Genomic DNA, 25,405 nt, shown 5'->3' with positions numbered 1-25,405 from the left:
CCCACCCTCCACCCCCTCGTCCACTGAGGAGTAAGTTTGATACATGCTGACGATTCATCACTGCAGGCTTCCTTGATATTACTGTGTTTCTTTTATAAAACCTTCCATTGATGTATACTTCATGCATGACACAATTCAGTGATTTTAATAAATTAAAAAGGCTTGTGCATTCATTACCACAATCAATTTTATATCTTTTTTTATTCTTATATCCATTGTTATTAGCTTTTCATTTTCCCCAACCTCCCCCTGTAATAACCCTAAGGATCTGTTAATCTAGTTACTGTCTCTACAGCTTTACCTATCTTGGCTCTAACGTAAAAAAAGTCATACATAAAGAAACTCATCAGCAACAACAAAATGAAACACAGTTAAACTTTAATCCCAAATAAAAGCAGAAAATAATTAAAAATTTTAAAATGGATCAAAAGGGAATTATGGTAGTTAGGTTTATTGTGCCAACTAGGCTTCTATAGGAACGTGGTGTGGGCGGAGTTTAATCAGGTCGCAGCTTGATTGGTGGGTGATTATATAAATAGCTTCCCAAGGCAGGCCCCCTTCCCTCTTTCTCCCTGGTGATATGGACCAGTGCGCTCTGCTGCCTGAACTCGTCCTTTGTCTAGGTCATGTGCTGCTGTGCTATTGTGGGCCCAGCCAACCGTGGATGGTGTGGCCTTGCCTGTGCATCACCAGAGCTGAGATTCCATCAAGACCTGCTTCGCCACACCATCAGTCCACTTCATTGGACTGCTTCACTATGCTCCTGCCTACTGGCCTCTGCTACTCCTCAACTTATCTTCCTGCTGTTGCTGCCCACCCTGCTTGTCTTGCCTGAGGGCAGACTCTTCTGTCTGCTTCCTTGACCTTGAACCAGCAGTCCATGTGACTTGAAGGACCTTCAGTATATTAACTGTTCCACAAAACTGAGCACTCTGTACCGCTGTGTGGGCTAATTAGCTGTGATATTCCTTCTCGCTATTTAAGTGTCCTAGTTTTGTTTCTCTAGAGAACACTGCCTAACACAGAAATCCAAAGGGTAAGGTGTTAAATTTTAAGCTAACTATATATCAGTAATCAATTTTATAATGCACTCTGTCTGAGGGTAAAACCATCCGAATATCTGGCTGATATTCAATAGACTTCAATGGAGACTTAATCCATGTGGGAAATCAGCAAATGGGTTTTGGGCTTTCACTGTCATCCACAGCCTTCTGCAAACTGGGTGCTCAGAATTTAGGCACTAATGCAATTCCCTCCTTCTGTCTTCTTATTTAGAATCTTTGTATCACACAGCATGGTGTGCTTCATCTGTTTGGATTTAGCTGAAACCTCACTTAGATGACAGCTTGTCTTAAGGCAAGTCTTTTAGACCCCAGGCACTATTCTTTCTGATAGCAAGACACCATCTGATTTCTTCATCATAATTTGTTAGAGCTGCCTTATCTTCAATGATCACTTCATGAGGGTAAGCTTCATCATAAGAACTGTTCTCAGAGAAAAGCTACCTATTGGAGTTGAACCCATGGATTAAAGTTCTGAAAGCCAATTGCAACCCATGTCACCACACCTTCCAGTAAAATCTTAAAAATATCCACAACCTGCTGCACCGCAACCACAGAACTGGAGCCAGGAATGCTCTGTAGGAATGTGGACCTTGGAATGGGATTCTACAAAAAATCTCCTGATTATCTTTGCCCAGAAATGAAGAGTCACAATTTTAGGTGCCCCGGGCATGAAGCAGCTCTGGCAGCCCATACAGGTGGCTTTTCTCTGAGAAGGAAGAGTTGAAATCCACAATCAGACTGCGTTCATGATCTTCTCAGCTTAACTGTCAGTATGATCTACAAGGGATTTAATGTTCCACTTTTTACCTGTAAACTGTGTGAATGGAATTTATCTCGGGATTGTTGGGAGGAGTACAGCAAACCTGCCACTGTTATGTTAATAAATGCTCTTGTGGTTCAGGAAAAAAAAGAACTGTTCTTAAATTAGGGCTTACGATTAATTGTGAGCTCAAAACCCATTCATACGTCTAACATTTCTATATTTCCTGGCCCACTTACGAGGCAGCATTATCAGGTTCTTGAGAAATAATATAGGTAAGTCACAGGGGGCCCTTAGTATTTCTAAAAATAGTTTCATTAATATAGGCAATAGGAGAACTTAAAATACTAGTGAGAAAAAGAAAGTATAAATATGTAGAAAATTTTATTATGCTAAAATACATGGAAAATTCACTTATACAGATTAAAAAGATAAGTGGCTGAACACTGAGAAAATAAAGAGGATTAGATACAAAGCAAAAAAAATTTAATGCTCATTCACTAAAGCAAAACTAGGCCTGCAGAACTAAACATGTCACAAAAGGCAGGGGAAATATATATATATGTGTGTCTTCATTTGTCAAATATTTGACAACCTTAAAATCAGGAGATTCAAGCCAAAGTCCAGTGATTTCTAAGACCACGATGTTGGCATAGCAGGCATCTGCTTCTTCTCACCCTAAAGTGTTTCAGCTTTAAGTCTAAAGCAGTATTCCAGAACCCTGAATCTGTTTAAGGTAAAGTCTGGCTCATTTAGAGGGGCTTCCAAGTTGGACCTTTCTGATGCAGCCTATGAAGCTTGCTGTATACCTCAAAAAGCCAAAATCAAAAGTCCAGGTAGTCTATAGCACAAGGCCTGGGTTGTCAAGGGCAGAAAGGAAATTGTCAAAAATGTAAGATCAGCAACATACTACAGGGTGGATTCTCCCATTGGGAGCCTAGATATTACGTTGAATAAACACTGTACGTTGCTATATTTATTATCTACATTTTTTAAAACCTAAAGAATAAAGATACAAAAACTTTGAGTAGTTCCTAAGTTGTAATTTGCAAATTCATAGTGGTAATAAGTATTATTTTCATTTGTTTAAGGCCTACTAATAATGAGCAAACCCCCATAACTATACTAGGCTTTCAAAAGTTACCAGAGGGAGGGAAGGAAGGTGGGAGAGGGGGAGGACAAAAAAAGAGGGAAGGAAAGAGGGGAGGGGGAGAAGATTAGTTGCTGAGGCACAACAAAAGCTGGATGTTAATCAAGAAATATGGAGGCAAGGACTGGAGGGAGAAAGGCCTGCGTGAGTGTTCAGGGTACGTCATTCTTTTTGTCTGTTCTTCCTAGATATAACTTGCTCTCTCTGCTCTTTGGTGCTCATTCCTGCTCCCTCCCTTTCTTTCATGCTTCTTAAACTTATTCTATGTCTTTTCTTCTCTCTTAAATGTCCAAACTACAGAACTAATTTTTATTTGCTGATGTACTTATTGATACAAATGTAAACCTCTCAGGGCTAACATCCAAAACAAGTTATTTCTGATTATATTTATTATCTACATTACAAAAAAACTAAAGATAGTTGCAAGTCATCTTTTATAGGAATGTAAAATGAATATAATTGTGGGTCAAAATCTCTTTTAAAAAAGTTTCCCCAAAGCAAGGGCAATGTAACCGAGAGAAATCACTGAAACCCAAATGAAGGCTGAGCATGATAGTGGGACAAGAGGAAAATAAAAGGGAATAGAGGAAAGAACTAGGGGAAAGGGGGTATTTATAGAGGTTTTAAGACTGGAATGTACATATGTAAATATATTTGTGGGGAAACAGATCTACATGCATTTATTTATAGGTTTAGTATTAGGGCAGCAGATGGACATTGGGCCTCCACTCAAGTACTTACTCATTGCAAGAACACGTTGTTCTATTAAATTGGCATTCCAGGATGCACAGCTTCCCGACACGATTGCTGAAGAAAAACGTGAACATAAGCAAATGTGCTGAAGAAAGCTGATGCTGCCCGGCTACCAAAAGATATAACATCTGGGGTCTTAAAGGCTTGAAGACAAACAAGCGGCCATCTAGCTGAGAAGCATCAGAGCCCACATGGAAGCAGCACACCAGCCTGTCTGACCACGAGGTGTAGAAGGGATCAGTTATCAGATATCAAAGAACAGAAAATCATATCAGTGGGTGCCCGCTTTACTGACACAATCACTGAAGACAAATGTGTGCATAAGCAAATGTGGTGAAGAGAGCTAACGGTGCCTGGCTATCAAAAGATATAGTGTCTGGGGTCTTAAAGGCTTAAAGATAAACAAGCGGCCATCTAGCTCAGAAGCATCAAAGCCCACATGGAAGTAGCACACCAGCCTGTCTGACCACGAGGTGCAGAAGGGACCAGTTATCAGACATCAAAGAACTAAAAATCAGATCAGTGGGTGCCCATCTTCCTGATACGATCACTGAAGACAAATGTGCATAAGCACAGGTGGTGAAGAAAGCTGATGGTGCCTGGCTATCAAAAGATATAGCGTCAGGGGTCTTAAAGGCTTGAAGATAAACAAGCGGCAACGGGCTCAGAAGCAACAAAGCCCACATGGAAGAAGCACAACAGCATGTGTGACCACAAGCTGTCGAAGGGATCAGGTATCAAGCATCCAAGAACAAAAAAAATCATATCATTGTAAAGGTGGGTGAGTGCAGAGTGGAGACTCAAAGCCCATCGGTAGGCAACTAGACAGCCCCTTGCTGCAGGGTTGTGGGGAGGAGATGAGTCAATTAGGGTGCAGGGCAGCAACGATGAAACATATAACTTTCCTCTAGTTCTTAAATGCTTCCTCCCCACCATTATCATGATCCCAATTCTACCTTACAAATCTGGCTAGACCAGAGGATGGATATTGGTACAGATAGCAACTGGAAACACAGGGAATCCAGGACAGATGACTCCTTCAGGACCAGTGGTGAGAGGGGGGAGGCCTGGAGGGTGAAGGGAATGTGGGGCAGAAAGGGGGAACCGATTACAAGAATCTAAGTATTGCCTCCTCCCTGGGGGAGGAACAGAAGAGGGTGGGGGGGGGAGACGTCGGACAGTGTAACTTATGACAAAACTATAATAAGTTATAAATTATGAAGGGCTCATTAGGGAGGGGGAGTGGGGAGGGAGGGGGAAAATGAGCAACTGATATTAAGGGCTAAAGTGGAAGGCAAATGTGAGAATGATGGGGGCAACAAATGTACATATGTGCTTGACACAATGGATGTATGTATGGATTGTGATAAGAATTGTACGAGCCCCCAATAAAATAATTTTTTTTAAAAAGAAAATGTTTTGAGAATGATGATGGCAACAAATGTACAAATGTGCTTGACACAATGGATGGATGGTTGGATTGTGCTAAGAGTTGTATGAGCCCCCAATAAAATTATTTTTTTTTTAAGTTTCTCCAATCACATGGAAGTGTATGTAAGTATATATCACATGTATCATAACCTAAGGATATGACATTTTGGTCTACAGTAATTCTCTCACCAGAATATAGCAACAGTTAATGCTTACATATCGGGCATTAGTAACTTCCCAGTATGAATGCATCAGCCCCACGGCATATAAGATGTGCTCGCAACCGAGTGAGGTACATCATACATACCAAAGGGGATTCATATGGCCAGAAATCAAGTCATATTTCATTACAACATATGTTCCGCTGCCATTTGAAGATTAATTTACCAAGACACTGAGAAACAGTGTCTTCTCAAATACCAAACAGTAAAATCAACCCATTTCCTGGACACCTATGAAACTTGTTTTCATCCAAAACACAAAATAGCTTGGGTTCTAGCCGTCAAATAATCCAATCAAGGTTATTTGTTTGTTTTGTATTTTCAAAAATTCCAAAGGCATTTAAACTAAGTTACAGTTGCTGTATGTTATCAAACTTGACCAAGAAGTTTTAAATAAGTTAATTTTATCTTGACCTGGCAATGTCTTTGAGAAAAATTTTCAGTAAATGGGATATTCATAAAATATAGCAGAAAGCTATATAAAAAGAAGTAATTATTAGACATAACATGTTTTTGTCCCTATCAATCTCCCTCTATGAACACTGAGTTTGGGGCTGAGATCTCTTTCTGCTAATTCCTGGGTGAGACCCACTGTAGTAAGTGTTCTTTTCATGAGTATATCCAAGCAGTACTATGACTTACCATGCCATAGCACATTAATGTAAGGAAAAAATACAGAGGTGAAAAGGTCATAGTGTGATGAAGGATGCAGAGTTTAAGCTGGGGTCTGGCTGGCTGAGCTCCACCTGGTCATTCACAGACTCTGGCTCCTTCCATTTTGTTGCAGTCACTACAGGATGTTGACATTGGCTATACAAGTGACACAGACACAAACCACCCCTGCGTTTCTATCCAGGCGATGAAAGGAGCAAGAGTGTCGGGAGACAATCAGTTTCACACATAGCAGTCGCACACAATCACTTCCTTCCCATTCTACGGCTGGGAACTTAAAAGTCATAGGGCCCTTCCTAGCTGCAAGGGAGTATGAGAAACAGTTTATGCTGGGCAGCCTGGCAGAGAGCAAGGGAATAGATACAGAAGGATAAGGCCCGGGCTTTGACTTCATACGGGTTGGCTAAAGGAATCCGTAACTGCACTACACAGCATCATTATCCCCATTTTTACCATACTGCTTAAATCAAGCTGAAAAGTAACTTGGAGCCTTTCATAATGTTTCATGTAAGTCACAATGACTCACCACCGTAAGGCCAAACCTCTGATGCCAAGTGCAAGTCCCTCTGCCAATCTCCACATTTTTATCTCAACAGGATCAAGGGGAAGTCTGCAGGCTTCTGATAATATCCCCGTTCGCTCCCCACCCCAACAATTAGCAGGGGTGCTCTGTGATAATCAGAACGAAGTTCATAATGTCCTTTATTCCTCTTTGTGCCAGTCGCCAAGAGAAGTCAGATTTTCCATAGCATCCCCTATCCCCTGTTCATGATCCCCTTACCATACAGTTCATGTCCATTTCTGACCCAGAGGCACTGGTCCTTATGGTACCTTTTTGAGAATAAAAAAAAAGACACCTCTACCACCTACCAGAAATTTGTCATAATAAAATACAATTATGAGAACTACCATATGAATAATACCCAAAAGGTATGCAATGACCACCTGTACAACACAATACCTTTTAAAACACTGCTCACCCCATCTACTCTTCCTACTTGTTATGGACTAAATGGTGTCCTCTTAAAATATGAGTTATATATCCTAACATCTATGCTTGTGGTATAAGCCCACTTGGGTACGGGTGTCTTTTATTATGTAAAATAAGCAGGATTAGTATGTATGGGCGCATCGAGTCAAGCTCTTTCGAGATATACAGAGAAATTAAACACGGGGAGCAGAGAAATGGGTCAAGAGAGATGCAAGCCCGTGAAGACTGCCCAGCAACAGGAGAGACAAAGACTTTCCCCAAAGCAGAGCGAGGAAGTCTTTCCCCAGAGCTAGCACCTCGAATTCTGACTTCTAGTCTACTAAATGGTGATTGCATAACTGCTTGTGAAATACACTTATGGTATTTATGTTGTAGCCAAAAAACAAAATACTAAACTCACTAAGACTGCGTTGCTACAGGGCAGGGTAGAACTGCCCCTGTGGGTTTCAGAGACGGTACCATTTATGGGAGTAGAAAGCCCCACCTTTCTCCCATTATGGCAGCACTAGATAATTAAAACACCATCTCATTCATGAAATCCTTTCACTGTGCCCTCTGGAAGCCCTGGCTTTGTCATCATCAAAGTCCTCTGTAAAGTCTACCTTTCACCTGAAGACCCCTTTCAGGGACTCCACCAGCAGCCTTCTCAAAGTGGGAGAGATGTTCTCTGTTAAAGTAGAGTAGGTGTGTTAGTTTTCCCCACTGCCATTTCCAAGCACTCCCCCCACCCCCACCTCCCTGCTACCTCTGGCAGCTCTCAATCTCATGCTATCATGCTGGGTATTGTTGTCACCCAATCCTTTCCTTACTGTAGTCTTACACCATTGCTAAGAAATCCCTCTTCGTTACTGATAGATGTTAGAATCTGACTCCCTGTTATTCTCCCAGTAGTACTCCTGCTGTAATTATTTTTTAATATACAAATATTATTTTATTATAAAGTTTTATTGGGACAAATCCAAGTATTATACAATTCAATAATTCAATCATATAAAGAAGTGCTGTGCAATCATAACTACAACCAAGTCTAGATTTTTTTTATTTTTTTAAAAATCATTTTATTAGGGGCTCATACAACTCTTATCACAATCCATACACACATCAATTGCGTAAAGTGCATTTGTACATTCATTGCCCTCATCATTCTCAAAACATTTCCTCTCCACTTAAACCCCTGGCATTAGGTCCTCATTTTTCCCCTCCCTCCCCGCTTACCCCTCCCTCATGAGCCCTTGATAGTTTATATAATTGTTATTTGGTCATATCTTGCCCTGTCCGACGTCTCCCTTCACCCACTTTTTTGTTGTCTGTGCCCCAGGGAGGAGGTCACATATAGTTCCTTGTAATCGGTTCCCTCTTTCCTACCCACTCTCCCTCTACTCTCCGTTTCGCCACTCACACCACTGGTCCTGTAGGGCTCATCTGCCCTGGATTCCCCGTATTTTCAGTTCCTATCTGTTCCAGTGTACATCCTCTGGTCTAGCCAGACTTGCAAGGTCGAATTCGAGTCATGGTAGTGGGAGCGGGGAAGAAACATTTAGGAACTAGAGGAAAGTTGAATTTTTCATCGTTACATCGCACCCTGACTGGCTCATCTCCTCCCCTAGACCCCTCTGTAAGGGGATCTCCACTGGCCCACTGATGGGCTTTGGGTCTCCACTCCGCACTCCCCCATCATTCACTATGGTAGGATTTTTTGTTCTGATGATGCCTTATACCTGATCCCTTCAACACCTCGTGGTTGCATAGGCTGGGGTGCTTCTTCCATGTGGCTTTGTTGCTTCTGAGCTTGATGGCTGCTTGATTACCTTCAAGCCTTTAAGACCCCAGACGCTATACTTTTTGATAGCTGGGCACCATCAGCTTTCTTCACCACATTTGCTTATGCACCCATTTGTCTTCAGTAATCCGTTCGACACCTCGTGATCACACAGGCTGATATGTTGTTCATAGATTTTTTTTCTTGTACTTCTTTTGTTATTAACTCCTCCTTTCCCCCAAGCTCTCCTGCCATACCCCCCGCCCCCCACCCCTCACCCCCACCCCCTGAGGTACTGGGGGCTCCAGTTACTGTCTCTCTAGATTTACCCATCCTGGATTTCGTCTACTGAAAAACATACAAAAATATAAAACAAGTAGTCAAAAAAGCTAACAATAAAAACAAAATAAAATAAGAGAAAACCTCAGTTGTAAAGGAGACAGAAAGTGATAAGGTATTCGATTTTAACCTAGTTATATCTTTCACACTCCACTTTCCAATCATCTTTTATGATATCCAGCCTCCCATTCCTGGTCTCTGTTCAGAGGGGATTCACTAGAGACTTCCTCTCCATGCATTTCCACTCACTTTTTTTTTAACTGCTAGAAATTTTAGATGTGTCAAAAAGGGGATAAAATCAGATGTTACATTCTAACCATTCAAATCAGATGTATTTGAATCTACTATAATCTTCTCTTACAATACTCTTGTCTGATAACCGGCTATTCACATCCCTCGATTATGGTCAGAGGGCTTAATCTATGTGTGGATCTGGAAAAAGGATTTGGGGCTTCCACTGTCGTCCACAGCCTTCTGCAAACCAAGAGTTCAAAATTTAAACTCTGATACCATCCCTTCCTTCAGATTTGGATTATCTTATTTACAATCTTTGGATCACATAGGCTGGTTTGCTTCTATCACGTGGAATTGGTTGACACCTCACGTAGATGGCTGCTTGTTTGAAGACAAGTCTTCAAGACCCCAGATACCATTCTTTCTGTTAGTCAGGCACTTTCTAGTTCTTCACACATTTTGCTGTAGCACCCATATCTTCAGTGATTTTTTTCATGAAGGTGAGTATTAAGCAGGGCTATGTCATAAGACACAATAGTTTGTAAAGTGGGGCTAGAATTAAGTGTGAGCCCAAATCCCATATCTATGTCTCTGGTTCACTTTAGAGATATTGTCATTTTATGTTAGAGGACATTATCAATCATCTCCCTGGGGCATAAGGCTATTTTGTTGGCAATGTCATGAATTTAGTCAATGGTAATGAATTTAAAGCACAGTTGAGAAAGGGGAGATCACACAAGTGTAGGCTGACTACAAACTACAATACTTGTACAGTTAAGTGACTGGACACTCTTAACACAAACAACAATGGGGTGGGGGAACGGCAAAACTTTCAATACTATTAATTGGCAGTGGCAGAACTAGGCCTTCCAGATTAATGCGTATCTTAATAAAGCAAGAAGAGCACTGAAGTAGTAAGTATATGGTTGTCTGCCATATACCCTTGGTAAAGCTGACTTCTGCATTTCCTCACACCATGTAGTTTCAAACACTCACATCCAAGGGCTACAGGTGAGTCTGAGGGAGAGCCCAGTTCACCTAGTGGAGTTTCCACATCGAGTACTTCTGTTGTGGCCTCTAAAGGATGTTGTAAGCCTCAAAAACACAAGGTATAAAATACCAATGGTCTATAGCACGTTGCCTAGGTCAACAGAGGCTGAATAGAAATTAGGTCTAATAAACCCAGCTAGGAACATAGTACCAGGCATACTCTCCCCTTGGGCTCCATATAAGTGTTACCTGCTGGAATTCATGATGATACATAGTAAATGGCTGCAGTATTGATAATAAGGATACAATATGGCAGGTGGAACAAGCTACATTTCTTAAAGCTGTAAATGACTGCCATACATTATAGGTGATCATCTAGCCTGTCAGTCAACTAGCGCTGCATGATTGGTGAGCTAACACACACTCATCTCCAAGAGTTGGAGCCAGAGGTGCAGGGGGCTGGCTCATATAAGCTCATGAAAATGACTGCTAAAATGCTCAGGTTATTAAATACAAGGATCATTAGCTGTAAATAAATTAGATTTAACAATAAATTAGGCAAAGGTGTACCTCATTTCCTTTATTACATTGCTTACATGACATATTGTTTTTAAATATTTTATTAAAATATGTATATTCAATTATTAATAACTAATGATAACAAAATAAGTAAATTAAATTACAAATAAAGGTTCTGAAAACTCAACATATCATAGTTATTTCACTATTATTTCAGTATGATTTATGCTCTAGAGCAGCAGTTCTGAACCTGTGGGTCCCAACCCCTTTGGGGGTCAAACAACCCTTTCACGGTGGTCATCCAATTCATAACTGTAGCAAAATTACAGTTATGAAGTAGGAACAAAAATAATTTTATGGTTGGGGCGTCACCACAATATGAGGCACTGTATTACAGGGTTGCAGCCTTAGGAAGGTGGAGAACCACTGCTCAAGAGGTTATTTGCATCTACCGACTCTGTGTGGTGGAAATACGGCACGATGATGGGCCACCAGCCATCTCTTCACCACTCTCATGTTTAGGGACATCACACTGACATATTAAACGTGTTGCAGTGGACATATTTGTAGCAAATAGATCAGAGCTAGACTGCTTTGTTGATTTCCTAGACTGAAGAAAGCAAGGAAGAAAGTGTTATTTCTGGTTAAACATAAAAGCAGGTTGAGCTTGTAGTGGTTACATTGGAGGATAGCACAGAAGATGGATGAAACAATAGTCTTAGATGCGTGTTCTGAAACTGTTCCTGGATCCAACACAGAAAGCTGCCGTGCCATTAATGATACACATAGTACAGAAGCTGAAAGAGAATTCAGTTTAATGGATAGACTTTGTACATTTTAGGAGAAACCATTTAATAGGCCATCACACATCAAATTTAATAAAATAAATTTATTTGGGAAAGAGCAGATTGGAATGAAGCTGAAAGACACTTAGTTTAATGGACAGAATTTGTACATTTTATGAGAAACAATTTAACAGGAGATCACATATCAAATTTGCTAAAATAAATTTATTTGGGAAAGAACAGATTAGGATGCAGCTCCAAATATCAAATCATGTTGAGCTGAAATTGCAAACGGACTACAGATACGCTAGGAGTTTGGCAAAAATCAATAAAATGATTTGTGAGAATCAACTGGCTAAATGGAGTTTAGAATATTTTATATTTTATTATTTTAAATAAATTATGTACTATAGAGCCACGATACCTGTAAAGTTTAACATAATGATAAGCACACATTTATATTAATATATTTATTTTTTGTAGAGCTAGTTCTTAAGCACTTATTAAGTTTCCACGAGTTGGAACTTCAATTCGCTTCACCTTCCTTTTGCATGGAAGCCACTGCAGTTGTCCTTTTACCTTTATTACTGCAGCTCCAACAGTTACTTCAGTGAATCCCCTGGAACTCTTACCTATTCTTCCTCCCCATACTAACCCGCACACGCCACTGCCAGCAATTCAATGTGAACTCATAGCAACCAGATAGGATTGAGTAGAACTCCTCCTTAAGGTTTCTGAGACTACAAATCATTATGGGAGCAGACAGCCAGTCATATTTCTGCCATGTAACAGCTGGTGGGTTTGAACTACTGACCTTGTGATCAACAGCCTCACATTCAACCCACTGCACCACCAGAGGTCCTTATTTATGTTCCCTCCCAAATCGAAGACCACTAAATTGATCCTGACCCAAAGCTACTTGATATAGTAGCTCCTGAAGTTACAGAGCAGTGGTTCTCAACCTGGGGGTCACAACCCCTTTAGGAGTAGAATGACCCTTTCACAGGGGTCACCTGATTCGTAAAAGTAGCAAAATTACAGTTATGAAGTAGCAACAAAAATCATTTTATGGTTGGGGGGGGACACTACAACATAAGGAACTGTATAAGGGGTCATGATATTAAGAAGGTTGAGAACCACTGTTATAGATTTTTATGTAAACTATATTAGACAGGGTTCTCTAGAGCAAAACCAGGACACTAATGATTTTATATATATTTAGATAGAGAGATATATAACATAAGAAATAAACAGTTAATTAATCTATAGAGCAGTACAAATGGCTCAGTGCAACTCCCTTCTATGAGACAGCTAATACACTGGCAGTCCTTCAAGTCTTGAGGGCTCTGTAGAGCAATTCAGGCTGTCCAGCCACTGGCAGCAAATAGCAAGGCAGGTCACCAACAGTCAGCCAGATGACTGGGTCCGACAGCCCCAGCTCAAGTGAGCTCCAGTAGCATGGCGAAACAGGTCTTGAAGGAACTTCATACTACAGTGACACAGTCCACGGGTTAGGTGTCCCACAAGGAGTGTAGCTTGCAAATTGAGGCAGAGAACAAGCTAAGGCAGTCACACATTGGTCTGATCATCAAAAAGCAAAAGACAAGAAAGGTGAGGTTCGCCGAGTCATTTATCTCTCCACCCTTCAATTAATCCCATGTGTTCATTGGCCAGGTTGGCACACTAAACCTACCTATCACATGATTGCAGCCTCCTCTTTCTCCTGAGGAGCAACCTGCAGGTTGAAAACGCCAATCACGTGGTTAGCAGTCAATGTTCACCCAATAGCAGCCCTAGGGTTCCTTTCTCCCCACATTTGAGAGAAGCAATCCTAGCTCCTCATGGTAATCACCATTAATAACCCTGCTCATATGAAAACTCATTTATTACTTGTTAGTTCATGGTGTCAAAATTATGGCAAGAGACATAGTCTCTGGTTCAAGAGGCAGTGGTTCTCAACCTGTGGGTCATGACCCTTTGGGGGTCGAACAACCCTTTCACAGGGGTCGCCTGGTTCATTACAGTTATGAAGTAGCAACGAAAATAATTTTATGGTGGGGGGGGGGGTGTTACCACAACACGAAGAACTGTATTAAAGGGCCACGGCACCAGGAAGGTTGAGAACTACTACCTTAATGTGATCTCTGGTGTAAGCCTCCTTCTTCTCATCCCTAGTCACCACTACTTGACCCTTAGAAGTAGAGAGACAATGGTGATTCAGTGGTAAGTATGTTGCCTTCTAATGTGGGAAACTCAGGTTCCATCCCTCTGGGTCATGTGGAGCCACCACTCATCTGTCAGTAGAACTCTCTCTGCCTGTTGCTGAGATGCTATACCGTTTTTCGTGAAGATTCTAGACAAAGATCAAGAAGGAAGAAAGACCTATTTCCAAAAATCAGCCAATGAAAACCCTATTTGGGGGATGGTGCAGGACTGCACATTTCATTCCATTGAGCATGGGCTGCCATGAATCAAGGGCCTGCTGGGGTAGCAGCTAATAAAGACAACACAAATGAGATGGTGAGAGAGACTGAATGACAGCACTCTGAAGGATAGGGACCCAACACCAACCTGGTGCCTCGGATGGCCTTTAATAGACCACTCCATCACTCTATTAGGCCAGCTATTACAGGTGATGTCTAAGGTATGTGGGACCAGCGGAGCCCCTAATCAGGTGCTCACAGTTCACCTTCCTTCACTGTGAATGGAACGTCTGGCCTGTGGAATGTTACCCAGAATCACTGGATGGTCTGACATGCTGTCCATCCTCAATTGACAGTTGGGTGGGGGTAAGGTGCTGTGAGCTCACTACAGCAGCTCACTGTGAACAAAAATTAAGAACACAGGCAACATACTCACCATCTCTAATTTTCCTCCACTCATTCTCTACAATGACTCCAAGATTTCCCTCCCACCAGGAATGCTGCCCCCCCCCAACCACTGCTCTTATCACCATCACTGATTGCACAACGCAATTCAATATTCAATATCGGTTTCTCAACCTTTGTCGTACTCAACTTTACTTAAAGCAGAATTTGATATTCCCTCTTCCTTGCAATACTAAGAAGCATGGATTTCCACAACACCATAATCAAAACAAAACCACACCACATAGCACTGACTTATCCTATCGACGAAGCAGAACTTCCCATAAAGCTTCCGAACCTAGAGATCTTCCTGGAGTCTGGCTGTCATAGCTTTCTCCCTCCAAGTGGCTGTTCCTTTCAAAGCCCAACTCTTCAGCTGGCAGTGGAGTGGTTCTCATCAGCGCTCTTCCACAGCACCAGCCTGTCATCAGTGCTCCTACGACAAAGGCTTCTCCTTCTCAGTCTCAGAATGTCCCAGAGCTCAGTCCTGGGACCTCAGTTCTTTTCCATCTTTAATCTCTTTCTTGGTTAACTGAACCAGTCTCATAGCTTTTTAAAATTAATTTATCATTTTATTAGGGGCTTGTACAGCTCTTATTACAATCCATCCATCCATGTGTCAAGCACCTTTGTACCTATGTTGCCATCATCATTTTCAAAACAGTTTCTTTCTACTTGAACCCCTGATATCAGCTCATTTTCCCTCCCTCCCTCATGAACCCTTGCTAATTTATAAATTTTTTTTCTCTTTCACAGCTTTAAATATCACACTGGAAACTTATGGAAATCTCTGAGTTTTACGTTCATCTATCAAGCTGCCTGACACTAGTTCATTAGATGTTTAATAAGCAGCTCAAACTTAGCATGTCTGAAATAGCCTACCAAAAACCTCATTCTTCCATTCGCGTGGGTCAAATTCTTCTCTTTCTTACACATTTAATTAGCCAGCAAAATAAATGTTTTAGCTAACAAATCTTTTTGCTCTATTTTTAATGTATATTCAGAATTTGACAAACTATTTCTCACTACTTCCACTGCTACCTACCTCGTCCACACCATGATCATTTGCCTGAGTCACTGTCAAAGCCTCAAAATCCTCCTTCTTGCCCCTCTTCTTGTTCTTCTCCAGCCTATTCTCAATGCGACAGCCAGAAAGAACCTGCTGACACTCAGCCTGCCGCCACTGACGTGACTCCGGCTCACAGCGACCCTGTCTACGTGATCCACGAGCAGACAACCTCATCTTTCTTCTGCGGAGCAAGTGAAGGTTTGAACCACCATCCTTGTGCTTACCAATCCAAAACTTACCCGACAATGCCACCAGGGCTCTTTAGTGAAACATAGCACAAAAAACACCCATCCAAAACTCATGGTCATTGAGTTGATGGCGACTCATAAAGACCCTGTAGGACAGGGTAGAACTGCCCCTGTGTGTTTCCAAGACTGTAGGTACTTAAGGGACTAAAAAGCCCCATCTTTCTCCCTCTGAGCTGGCTAGTGGTTTTGAACTGCTGATCTTGTGGATCACAGCTCAATGTATAACCACCATGCCATCAGGGCTCCTCTGTTCAAATACTCCGAAGGCTTTCCATCTCATGTTTTTACCTCTCTGATTCCCACTCACCCCTTCACTATGGAGCCCCGGCCACTGTCCTTCCTGCTGCTCTTGCCACCGCCTGGCACACGACTGCCTCGGGCTTTCTTGCCCAGTGTGCCTCCGCCTGGGATGCTCCCACGCAGAGATCAGCCAGGCGCCCTCTGTAATTCTTTATTCAAGCACCAACTGCTTGGTGAAACCTTCCTAACTAGAGATCTGCTCCTGTAAGATTCACTGTAACTGCTGAGTTGATTCTAACTGATAGGAACCCTCTAGGTCAGGGTAGAATTAGCCCATAAGGTTTCCAAGTCTGTAATCTCCACAGAAGCAACTAGTTGCTGACCTTTCAAGTAGCAATGGACTGCTTAACTACTGTGCCAGCAAGGCCCCTTCCTGTAAAGATTAATGCCAAAAAGAGGGGGGGGGGGGGGGCCCATTGCGTCAAGCCCGACTACTCACGGCAACCTTATAGACTAGAGAACTCTTACGGTTTCCAAGGCTGTAACTTTTTGCCCCCTTTAGCTCGGCGGCACAGTTCCGTTTTGGGTTGAATTTTTGTTGTTGTTGTTGAGAATATACACAGCAGCATATGCTCCAGTTCAACCACGTCCACACATGCGCACTGGTGACACTGGCCCCGTTCTTCCAGCGCGGTGGGGGTGGGCGCAGCCCTTCTCCCCTCCTCCCCCAGCAGCATCACACTGCCCCTGTGGTTGTCGATTTAAACCCCGACTAGGAGTTCTTAAAAGAGCACACTGCTGCAGACGATTTTTGTGAGTACGTGAAACTACTGTCCTTAAGGAGGCTCCAGCCATATTTCTGCTTTCTGTGTGAAAGACTCCCTCCCAGCCGGCGAGCAGCTGCGGTGCAGCCGCAGACCGCCGGCTTCAGGAGACCTGGGTCAAGGCTGCAGCCTGTAAAGGAACAGATTGCAGCCGCCGCCACCTCTCGCAGAGCACCTGGTGGGTTCCAACCAGCAACTCTTCTGGTTTGCCTTGTTTGTTTTAATGATTCCAGGGTGTATGAAGTCCTACATGCAAAACTGTGCTAATTGCACTCCACAATTCTGCAATGATCAATTAAAAAAAAAGTTGTTCCAGTGGTGGAAAGGCCCAGCGCTGGGTCCTTGCTGGCGTGTCAGCTGTAAAGGGGGTTAGCCTACAGCTCACAGACCCTCGCAGACCAAAGGAGAAACTGCCACGGAGGCGGGGTGTCCACGCGGTGAGGCCGGGTTAGTCAGGTTACTGCTGGTAACCTGGCAAGACAGCGAGGTTAGAGAAGGTGCCTATGGAGGCAGCAGCCGCTATTGGAGCAGCCACGCATGATCTTTCCGCCTCGTTACTAGGGGAAGCAACTTCATCAGCATTGAGGAAAGAAACGCGACCAAGCAATGCGCTGGTATCTGCAAAGACCGGTCTAGAACATTCTCAGAAAGTCTATCGTACAAGGAGACATTGCTCGTGAGGCAGACGCTCCAGAGGAGAAGCACGTGCTTCGAGGGGGTGGGTCTGTGGGGGCCAGAGATGAGGGCTGCCCCTGGGGAGGGGTGGCAGGCACGGGGTGCAGGGGCTTGGGACACAGACCACGGCCGTCCGCCTCCTCTGCCAACCAGCAACTTTCTGATTAGCAGCCAAACATTCATCTATTACGCCACCAGGGGTCCTCTAATAATCAAACCTAGAAAACCTTACACGGACCCTTGGGGCACAGTGGTTACACATTGTGTAAGATTCCAAAGGTCAGCAGTTTGAAACCACCAGCCATGGGAGAAAGATGGGGTGTTCTCCTCCTGTCAAGAGGGACAGTCTCAGAAACTCACGGGCAGGTCTACTCTATCCTAGAGGTCACTATGAGTCAGCGGTGGTGAACTGGTTCGTGGTTTGTTTGTTTTTGAGAAAATCCTGTGGCATAGTTCTAGTCCCTCTCATGGGATCACTAACAGCACACAAGTGAGGCCTTACTTGGCCACTTCTTTAAAAAGGCAAACTCCTCCCTCCCTAATCAGGACTCCCTAATTCCCTTTCTTGCTTTCTTTTTCCACAGCATTTATTCTCTTCAAAAATATATTCTACTTGTTGATCATTTTTCTCTTAAATCTTAGGAGGCTCCACATAGTTCACTGCCTACTCTTGAGACTTTACGAGCGGCTCGTACTTCCAAAAAACAGCTGCCAACAGGTCAGTCCTGACTCAAGGTGACCTCCTGCAGGAGGTCCTCCATGCGGCTTTTCGGCAGGAGGCTGCCAGACCTTTTTCAGAGGCAGCTCCAAGCAGCCTCAAGCCTTCAACCACTCTGTTAGCAGTCACGCTCAGTAACTGTTTGTACCACCCAGAGACTCTTGGCACTTCCTAGGTGCTTCCTCGGTCTCTGTCAATTGTTGGTGTTGTTAGGTGCCACACCAAGTCAGTTCCAATCCATGGCAACCTGATGCACAACAGAAGGAAACGCTGCCCGGTCCTGCCTCATCCCCACAGTTGCTCTGGTTCCAGAGACCCTCGTTGTAGCCACAGTCAATCCATCTCTTGAAGGCCTTCTTCTCTTTTGCTGTCCCTCCACTTGGGCTATGTGTAACTAGATTACTCCGTATCCTTTAGTATCATGTAAACTAAATGTACATGTTCCCTCCAAATGGGTGGTGAGGTGGGTGTGGGAGGCCTGGTAGGGCATGATCAAGGGGAATGTAACCAAGAGGAATTGCTGAAACCCTAGTGGGGACTGAGCATGATAGTGGGACAGGAGGAAAATCAAGGGAAATAGAGGAAAGAGCTGGGAGGCAAAGGGCACTTATAGAGGTCTAGATAAAGATATGTACATATGCAAATATGTGCCAAGGGAAGGTGCTCATAGATGTTTCCTTGGTTCCATGAGGCTTCTCAAAACCAGGAATCCAGGAGAGAAGTGCCCGTTGACTACAGCCACGGAAGCTCCCTGCTATCAGAAGCACTTCAACCAGAAAAACAAACCCATTTAACATATAATTGTGTGGGAAATGAAACATTTTCTTTGATTATAAATATACACACACAATTTCCTGTCCTTCACTCCAATCCAAAATGTCACACAGCCGAGTCTTATGCCAGTCTTCTACACACACACACACACACACACACACACACACACACAACCTCACTGTCATCGAGTTGATTACAACTCATGACAGCCCTATAGGACAGGGTAAAACTGTAACTCTTTATGGGAGGAGAAAGCCCCTTTTGTCTCCTGAGGAGCCGCTGGTGGTTTTGAACTGCCCACCTGGTGGTTACAGTCTGACATGTAACCACGACACCACCAGAGCTCCTACACAACATAGTACAAAAGACAAGTTGCTCTTTAAACCAAAAACAGAAAAAGGAAAAAACCAAACCAGCTGCCGCTGGGTCGATTCTGACTCGTAGCAACCCCGTGTGGGGTTTCCCAGCCTGTAAACCTACATGGAAGCAGAGCGCTTCATCTTTCTCCCATGGACACCAGACTTCCAACGCTTACCTGGCAGTGCCAGCAAGGTTCCTTAGTTGTTCTTTTAGAGGGAATGAAAAGAAGAGTTCCCAGCCCCAAATCTACTGCTGGCAGAGTATTACTGCAGAGACTGCACATAATTAGAAACATAAATCATTTCTCCCTGCTAAAACTACCTATGATTAGTTTCCCAAATATTTTTGCCATCTGGCAAAATGCTGCACCTTTCATTCCTTCCTATGAAATCATCAGGGGAAATGCATGTCTGAACGTTATTCAAGGCACAGAGGAGCCTGCAGTAGTTTTGGTCGGCTCTTCCAGGCTCTGCTGCACATTGAGCAGCACATTCTGTCAGGACTTCTGGACCATAAATGGTAAAGTGTGTCCCTGTACAGTCCCTGGAACCTAATGACGAACTTAGATTTCAGTTCCAATTGAAAAATGGCCTATTGTATATAACACTGGACAAGAACATTTAAAGCTAGGAATCTCTCTCCAACGGTCGCTTTATAAAAAGTGGTTCTTCTGGCTGAACTCACAGATTACCCACACAAGTGACATTCAGCCACAGCCTTGCTGATGGGGCTGGCAACATGCTGGACGTGAATCAATGCACCATAGTCATGAGCTGCTTCCCACAGATCTGCTGAATCAAGTCCTTGAGAATAAAATGTGAATCAGCTCTCTTATCACTTTTGCAAGGGAGCAGACCAAAGCTAGGAGTTCAGCCTGTGCCCTTGGACAGCAAGCTGGCTAGCCCACACAGAGCTACAGCCCCTCGGGTGGCCTCAGCAACAGCTCAGTTGTTTTATCTGACTGACACAGCCCAGTACAGACAAGCGCATACAAAAAGAAACATCAAATTCTTTCCATCATAGGTCAGTGCTTCTCACACAAAACCATACTATGAGACTCTGAAATGAGATCACCTGGAGCTTCTGGAGTTGAAGCTACTGTGGCCCCACAGGTAGACCAACAGCGCTCTGTACTCAGTGCTTTCTTTTTCCAGGGCTTCCAAGTTACCGTTCAGAAAAGGGAAACATCCCCTATTACACAGACCAGCCAAGGTAGGCAAACCCCGTGGCCATCTAGTCAATTTTAGACTCAGACTCTATAAGACTGAGTGGTGCTGACCTGTAGGGTTTCCAATGCTGTCGATCTTTACGGAAGCAGAATCTGTCATCTTCCGTGGTGGACTCAAACCACAGACCTCTGGGTTAGCAGGAAGAGCTTAAGCACAATACTATTACAGAGTCACTATGTTTGCCTGCCAAGGAAGCAGCTAAGCTAAAAATCCTTGGCAATACCCTTTCTAGAGAACTAAGGAAAAATTTCTGATTTTGAAGCTTCTGCTTAGATGGGTATTTAATACAGCTTTAGCTGGTGGCACAGTAAGCTAAGCATTAGGTTGGTGGTTCAAACTCACCAGCTGCCCCTCAGCGGGGAAAGTGAGGCTGTCTGCTCAAGCAAAGATGTACAGCCTCAGCAACCACAGGGAGCAGTTCTGCTCTGCTCAGGAGGGTGGTTATAAGATTGGTTCAACTCGATAGCAGTGGGTAGTTTTAGCTGTACTCAATTAATATCATATGTACTTTGCTCTTTCATTCATTTCCCTCATATTCATTAATGAAAATCAGAAATGAAATTAGTCTATTTTTCCTTTCAGAAAACCAAAGTAATAATAAAGCAAAACATCTAAAAAGAAAACGTTGGTCAAAATTTAATTCCTTGACTTTTATAAAACCCAAACTCACTGCTATCCAGTGGATTCCAACTCACAATGATCCTCCATCTTTTATAGTCACACTTAATGTCCACACCAAGGACAGATGACGGAAGTTCAGGTACCATATATATATTTAATTTCAAAGTTTATCTTTGGGCATTTACATTTCAAAGTGGATGTCCACATTGTCTTCTATTAACTAAATAAAACCAGACTGCAAAAACTCTGTTTCCCCAAAGCTAGAAAAACACGTCCACTCGGCCTCCTTGCAATCAAGGTCCTGATGACAACACAGAGCACTACCTCAAAACACAAAGCACCGGGCAGGCCTCTGGAGAACTGCACAGCACGCTTTTGAAAAGTCTCTTTGCTATGTATGGTTACTGGAATTTACAGTGTGTTCAGGCAATCCTAGCCATTCTTTTTGTTTTCTTCACAAAATTTCTAGCTTCAAAAGTCTCAAGAAAGGTTTGGGGACTTAGAATGAAGAGATCGGGTTAACCTGCACCTTTAAGCCTCATCTTCCACAGAGCAGCTGGTGGTTTTGAAGGAACTGCTGACCTTGCTTTTAGCAAGCCCAACCCGTAACGCAACACACACCAGGGCGGGCCCCCTGGAAGATGCTCTTAGCTGAGCTAATTTCTCAATGTGCATGAAATGCACACTAAAATACCTGGCGTAGTGGTTATGATTGGGCTGCTAATCTCAAGGGCAGTGTTTCTAAACCTCCAGCAACTCCACAGGACAAAGACCATCTCAGCAGGAGAAAGGCAGGCCTTTCTACTTCCATAAAGAGTTCCAGTCTTGTCAACGCACAGGGAGAGTTTGACCCTGTCCTATAGGGTTGGCATCTACTCGAGGGCAGGGGGTTTGGGTTGGTTTCAACTCCCATAAAGAACTACAGTCTCCGAAATTCACAGGGGCAGTTCCACTTGTCCTATTGGAACTGTGTCAGAATCAACTCAATAGCAATGAGTAAACTCTCCACTTTCCCCTCTCACACAAGCCACCACACTACGACTCTTGACATTTTGCTTTAAAATAATTTCTATCGTAATAGGGCCACGTATAAAAGAAAAGAACAGTAAGCTTAATTTGAAAAAAACATATTTTTAAATTGCGTAATAAAGAAATTAAACTATATATAGACAGCATCTTCTACGAGTAGATGTGCTGCTTTAATTATATTAAGAGGAAAAGTAATGATGGAAGGAAAGACAATACTAGAACTAATGATTTCTCAATTTTACAATCAAAATTGTTAAAATCCATACACAATAATAAAGAAAAAATAAGTCCTAGGCTTGGAAGTTTTTAAAAGACTGAATTAGAGTGGGGAAAGAAAATCCTAAACCAACTCATAGCGATCATATTGAACCTAATAAAACTGGCCCTTGGGGTTTCCAAGGCTGAAATCTTTACGGAAACAGACTGCCACATTTTTCTGCTGGTGGGTTAGAATGAGCTCGCTTTGCTGGGCTGCTGAGCGAGTTAATGACTGCACTACCAGGCCTCCTGGACTTGGGGAAGAGAGGAGACAGGAGTCTTAGGGATGGTCCAAGATGATTAGGCCATTTCCCACTCTCCTGTGTGAATATTGTACTGCCTTTCTCCAGGCTGGCAGGTTTCAGGGTTGCGGCAAAGATACCTCAGCTTAGCAGGGTCCCACTCGCTGCCCCCATCAGACTGGAGACCCCACACTTCCCTTAGCACCCACCCTTGCTTGCCCATGCGTCATATCCCCCACAAGAATTTCATGAAGGGTCCAAGCTGCTCTTTGACATTCCTCTCAGATTCTTATCAAGTTTGTCTAAACCTGGAACACAATTTTCTATTGCTAATCTCTCAAAAATTTTCCCTTTCATTATTCCCAAAAGTTCTAATATTAGAGTTCTAAAAACTTGGATGATTGCAAGACCTGTAATTCTACCTAATAGATGTTTGATATGTATCATTCCCTTCTGTCGTATTACACTCTACTTACCTTTTTGCCCATGCAAAGTATAAGCGACATATGAATTAAATAGATCAGCTTTGACTATCTTGAGATCTAAATTTTTCATTGTGTTCCTTCTCTTATTCATTGTAATATTCTTATTTTACATGAGAAGTTTTAAATTATTATTTACCAAATGATATAACCACAATTACCGTGTTTTTAATTTGCTCTAGTTTATGGAGAACATTTTTTAGTTTAAAAAGCATGTTCACACATATTGGCTTCCAACAACTGGATGTCCATTAGAAGGATGACTTCACTCGCATAAACAGTTTCAGACCTACCCTGGGGCTCCACACCACCAGCATGTACCTAGGATATTCCCAGAGTGTTCTTCTGGCTTCAACACACATATACACAAATCTCAAAGAAAATGTGGCACATCAAAACATCAAGATATCTAATTTAGTTAAACTGGGAAGGCAAACATTAACTTTTAAGATAAAAAAAATCTATTTGAATTTTATCTCATTCCTAGTTTTCTACAACTCTTTGGATAAGAACTGGCCTAGAAAAAAAGACTAATGAATTATAAACTAGCACCTTTTCATATGAATTACTTTTCTTATTGACAAGAAATCTATACCGGATTATAAAAATTTACTATGTCTGTAACTGCAGCTATTGATCACTAAATCATGTCCTATAGCTAATAAACAAATGCCAGTACAGCTACAGTAGCAAATTATATTTTTCAGAATATACAGAGTGAATCTCAATGGCCATCTTTTCTAATAAAAGTTATTTCCTTCAAAATATACTTTTTAAAGTAATACATGGACAATGAGAACATTGGTCTTGCAGCTTTCTAACTGCAGAAAAAATAAGTAACCTTTGCACCTAATCTAGAATCTCGACAGCTATTTAATTCATACTTTGTGGCTCAACCAAATAAAATTCTATGTTTCAAGTAATAATTTTGATCTCTAGCGAAAGTTAGTAATTGGATTTGAGACCATACCAAATACATCTGTTGCTTTCGCAACAAATACTGACATCCAATTTTTATGCAGAAATTCACACTCAAACTTAAAGGTTCAGAGACGGGGAAATGATGGTGCCAATGGGGATCCAGAAGGCACCTGCGAACCAATCAACTCACAGATGTCGTTTAGTCCCATGTGCAACGCTGGACTATGGCGTATAATGGGAAAGACATGCTAGTTATGTTTTTAAATAGTAACTATCTTCATCCCAAAGTAGGCTAAGTAATTTTGTCTTTATAAGAAAATATAAATTACTGTGCCCCACATAAAAACCTCAAGGCATTATTCTTCCTCCCACTTGATTGAGTTACAGGTGTAAACAACGCAGTCCAAGCACCACTTAAGATTTAAAGCGACGCCCCAAGACTGAAGGGTGTGCTCATGACATATTTTCCTGACGGGAGCTGACAAGAACAAAGGAAGACGGTTAACGGTGCCTTTTAGTTTCACGTTATTTGCATTGTTTGTACACAGGAGGATAGCACATTTCTCAAAAAAATGTTATTTCACAGTCCGGCAAAAAACTCAGGGGCAGCCTGGGATTCAAGTACTGGTTAGACTGTCGTTAGGTATAAAAGCGGAGTCGAACAGAAGTGCAAAAACTTAAGAGGGGACACGAAATCTTCCGTCTCCACGAAATAAGGCATTTTGGATGCTTCCTTTAAAAAGATCCCCATCCTCTCCAATCACAGTCCGCCCAAAGTCAGACCGACACGTCACGGAGTTTCCCCGCGGCACCCCGGCGCCCGGAGCGCCTCTCCGAGGTCCGGGCACTCACCATCAGAACGTCGGGGCCTCGGAGGATGCCCGCTCCGGCCGGGACGACCGGGTCCGCTCCGGCTCCCCCGGGACGCCGCGGCCGCCACACCCGCAGTCAGCGCCCGCTAGCTTTGGGATACAGCCGCGGATCAGCCCGGGAGAGAGGGCAACCTTGTTCCGCTCAGGTCGCCGTGATTGGTGGGGCGAGGCCCGTCTCGAGAGCTCATTGGTCGCTCCACCTGCCCGTTTCCCGGCGGCAGTCTGAGCCGGGCCAGCCCGGGGGCGGGCCGAGTCCGCGAGGGGAGCCGGCTCCGCCCCGGAGTCCTCGGCATTCCAGAGCAGCCACG

At 43.1% G+C, this 25,405-nt stretch overlaps 1 protein-coding gene across 6 annotated transcripts in view; it reads right to left on the bottom strand.

Annotated features, from left to right (window-relative positions):
* ARHGEF10 (Rho guanine nucleotide exchange factor 10) overlaps nt 1-25,125 on the bottom strand; it is a 231,747-nt gene extending 206,622 nt beyond the window's left edge. For all 6 annotated transcript variants that reach the window (XM_004707747.2, XM_045286716.1, XM_045286714.1 and 3 more), the window contains exon 1: nt 25,078-25,125. The gene's annotated coding sequence lies outside the window, so the exon portion shown is untranslated. The remainder of the gene's footprint in view (nt 1-25,077) is intronic.
* Nucleotides 25,126-25,405: the final 280 nt, after the last annotated feature.

Source organism: Echinops telfairi, unplaced genomic scaffold, assembly GCF_000313985.2.
Source record: "Echinops telfairi isolate 266 unplaced genomic scaffold, ASM31398v2 ScPeMD7_9;HRSCAF=40, whole genome shotgun sequence".
NCBI lineage: Eukaryota > Metazoa > Chordata > Mammalia > Afrosoricida > Tenrecidae > Echinops > Echinops telfairi.
Note: the sequence above shows the minus strand (reverse complement) of the source record. Positions and strands in the feature narration are given on the sequence as shown.